Genomic DNA, 3,675 nt, shown 5'->3' with positions numbered 1-3,675 from the left:
TATGTCCAGTTGACCATGTCTCTTAGTGAAAATGTGGCACCGTCTCTTGTATAAGTTAATATGTGCAGTTTACCATATCTTTTATACTATAAGAGTGTCTTCTCCTGAGCACTTAGGATGAGCAAGAGGACTGCCAAGTGAAATGAGACAATACTTATTAACTTTAACTTAATATATAAATAATGTTTTAATTAACTATATATATGATATATATATACTATAATATATATATATAATATATAATATATATCATATATTATATATATATATATATATCATCTATATTAAATACATTATAACGTTGTTATAATTTTATCAGTTGGTTGTCTGCTGTGCAAGAGACAACGCTAATGGCAAAATAAATACTGGAATGTTCTGCTGTTTTTGGTTGTCTGAGAGTGGCTTGTGCACTGTGTCACAGTATATCTGCCCTGACCTCAAGAGTATAGGAGAATTGGGGGCAATAAACCTGTGATCCTGACATGCGGGCTGTAATTCCCTGTGCTTGTGTTGGATAATGTTTAACTACATATCACACTGATTGCAACAATTCCATATCTGTTTGCTGTAATTGTGGCACCTGGAGATCAAAGATCAGTGTTTTGTTCCCTGACAGTCTGGCACCCTAAATAATGCAAATTATCTAATTAAATAATCTAATTTCCTTCACAACTAACCAACACTTTAGTGTTACTGCTCACGGTAAGTGTGCTTTCCGAATGCAAGCATGAAGCAACTTGGTATATTTAGAGAATAAATCACATATGGACTGTCACTAGACCATATATATGTATCTGGAAAGGACTGCTCACAGTAGCTGTGCCAGTCTGTCTCTGTGTAATATTGACACATTATCTCTTCCTGTCTGGACGGCTGGTTCCAGTCCTCACTGCTCACCAGCGTGGCCTTCAGGAAGAAGGCCCCCTACAGGTCAATGAGCCCCAGTCCTCCACAGTGCAAAAAACAACTGAAAATACTACAATGGAGAGAGTACATGATCTGACTCAGGAAGTTTGTCTAGCTATGGGGGAATAGCTGCAATATTGGAATCACGAGGTATTCTCTATGTAGGGTTCCCTGTTGTTCTTTGGGTATCTTGTGGCTCCAATTCTGTATTTTCATCTTCCGATTTGGATTGCAGTTCACTGGCTGAAAAGAAAAAAAAATAGATTATTATTATACTTCATTTTCAATATAAATAAAAACTAACTGCAAATATTTTATCTACATTTTTACTTGTACCTGAACGAAATCACTACCACTAAACTCAAGCTCACTGTCCTCGCTATCTGAAGGGATACTTCTAACAGCAATAGAAGTTTGTTTTCTTCCATAAAATGTTCCTGTATCCATCTTACCTGTGAATATAATTGACATCATTGACATAATTGACTGAAAATATGTATCTATATAATGATTTACATTGGTTTTAAGTTTATTCCCATTGCACAATGTGCTTTTGAGGCAACAAAATCTAATTAAAAAAATTAAAATAGAGGCAGAAATTAAAAATACCCCAAAACACACCCATATGTGTCTTTGGTGTTTCATAAAAATAAAAAATAAACTTTGTATGTATCAAGCTATCAAAAAATGACATTAAATTGTTAAAGTCTGGGGTCCAGCTTCCTGAAAAGATGTCCCACCTCCTCAAATTGCATCATACCGATCCCAGGTTTTTATTGGATTGCTAAATATGTTGCCTACTAGCAACACCATGCATTGAAAGTTAAATATTTTTATACAGGGGGGTGATAGTGACAAAGTTATATTTTGTTGCCTTGAGGCAACAGCAGAGGCTTAAAGGGATGCTGTATTACCACTGCTTTGAGCCAGGTGCACAAAGTGGGGGGCGTCCTGGCCAGCAGCTCCATGCCCTCCTTGGTTTGGATGTGCAGAAGGATGAAGGCCAGTCTCTGACCTGTCAGGATGAGCAGCTGAGAGGCCAGGACCTCCTGATCCTCAACCTGCAGCATCTCCTGAGAGAAGAAAGCAGGGAGTCTCTGATGGTCCAGTGTTTGTTCAGGGGGTGCTCTGTGACTCTTGCCTCTTCAGCAAGCAGGTCCAGCCGTAGTTGTACAGCTCACACACTAGGTGGCGCCTCATTACATCAGCACTGAGCAGCAGCATGGGGGCCAGCTCCACAGCCAGTGCGGGCCAGACCTGGTCCTGAGTCATCATGAGGGACAGACTGCACCCAGCCACTCAGCACCTTCAACAAGAACTGAGGAGAGAGACAGAGCACAGGGGTCAGGGAGCAGCATGCACAATACAAGCACCAATAACAACAGCACAAGTGCAGCATTATAGCAGGGTAGAAGCAAGAGAATTAGAGATAAGAACATAAGGAAATTCCTGAATGAGAGGAGGCCATTCGGCAAATCAATTGTTGTCCAGTTCCTAGGAGCTGATTCATTTCAGAACTTTATCAAGTTAAGTCTTAAAGTGATTCAGCATCAATAACATGATTAGGTAACACATTCCACACCCACACCACTCTCTGTGTGAAGAAGTGACTCTTTCCCACTGTTCTAAGTCTATCTCCACTTAATTTCCATCTGTCTTCTGGTCCTGGATTCTGTAATGTGCCTAAAGTATTGGTTTGGGTTAATCATGTAAACTCTTTAAGATTTTAAAGACATCAATCATGTACCCCTAATTCTTCTTTGTTCTAGGCTAAATAGGTTCAGTTCTTTCAGCCTATCTTTGTTGCTTAGTACTTTAAGCCCTGGGATTAGTCTGGTTGCTCTTGGACTCTATACTCCATTCCAGGCTCGAGTCACCCAGTCCTGGTAAAAACCAGTACATCTCCGGCCCCATTAATCGAGTCCCATTAACCCAGTCCCAGTCCCAGTAGCACAGTGGAGTGGAGTGAAGGGTTACCTGCTGTCTCAGTGACACCAGGTTGGGGTCCATGTCTCTACTGGGTAGAAGCAGGGACAGAGAGACACAGTCCTGTACTGACTCTCCTCCTGACCCTGCAGGGATACATAGAGACAGCGAGAGGAAGCAGGGACAGAGAGAGACACACAGTCCTGCACTGACACTCCCCTCCTCAACCTGCAGGAATAGAGACAGCGAGAGGAAGCAGGGACAGAGAGAGACACACAGTTCTGCACTGACACTCCCCTCCTCAACCTGCAGGGATAGAGACAGCGAGAGGAAGCAGGGACAGAGAGAGACACACAGTTCTGCACTGACACTCTCCTCCTGAACCTGTAGGGGTACAAGAGTTCCAGTCAACCAGAAGTTAGAAGCTAGACGATTACAGATTCAGGAAAAAAATGTGTCACACATTTTAGTACAAAGGAAGATATTCCAGATGTTTAACCAGTACAGTAGGGTATAGCACACCACAGCACAGTACCGTACTGTACAGCTGAGTAGCACAGTACTGTACAGTAGAGTAGCACAGTACTGTACAGCAAGGCTCTATTTTGCAATTCCGACACCACAAACTGCATGTCCCGTATGAAAAGAGGACACTCACTGCTTCATTGCTCTCCTTCTCATACCAGGATCTCCAGTTTGAATCCTCCCAGTTCAGATCTTTATCTAGCGAAAGCAGAACGACACTGTTAAGGAACCCCCTTGAAAGCTCCACTAGAGCAGCACGTGTTTCAGTGGTTCTGGATCTCATTAGTACTCGATGGCTGTAATGCATTTAAAAAGGTA

General features: G+C 41.9%; 1 long non-coding RNA gene across 1 annotated transcript; it reads right to left on the bottom strand.

Annotated features, from left to right (window-relative positions):
* Positions 1–304: 304 nt before the first annotated feature.
* On the bottom strand, positions 305–3,389 carry LOC121316568. Its single transcript, XR_005950417.1, has 3 exons — positions 2,884–3,389; positions 1,821–2,224; positions 305–1,149 (listed from the first exon to the last, which is right to left on the bottom strand). It is a non-coding gene; the product is annotated as an uncharacterized LOC121316568 (long non-coding RNA).
* Positions 3,390–3,675: the final 286 nt, after the last annotated feature.

This window comes from Polyodon spathula, chromosome 6, assembly GCF_017654505.1.
Source record: "Polyodon spathula isolate WHYD16114869_AA chromosome 6, ASM1765450v1, whole genome shotgun sequence".
Lineage (NCBI taxonomy): Eukaryota > Metazoa > Chordata > Actinopteri > Acipenseriformes > Polyodontidae > Polyodon > Polyodon spathula.
The sequence above is the reverse complement of the archived record's forward strand: the minus strand, read 5'-3'. Positions and strand labels throughout refer to the sequence as shown.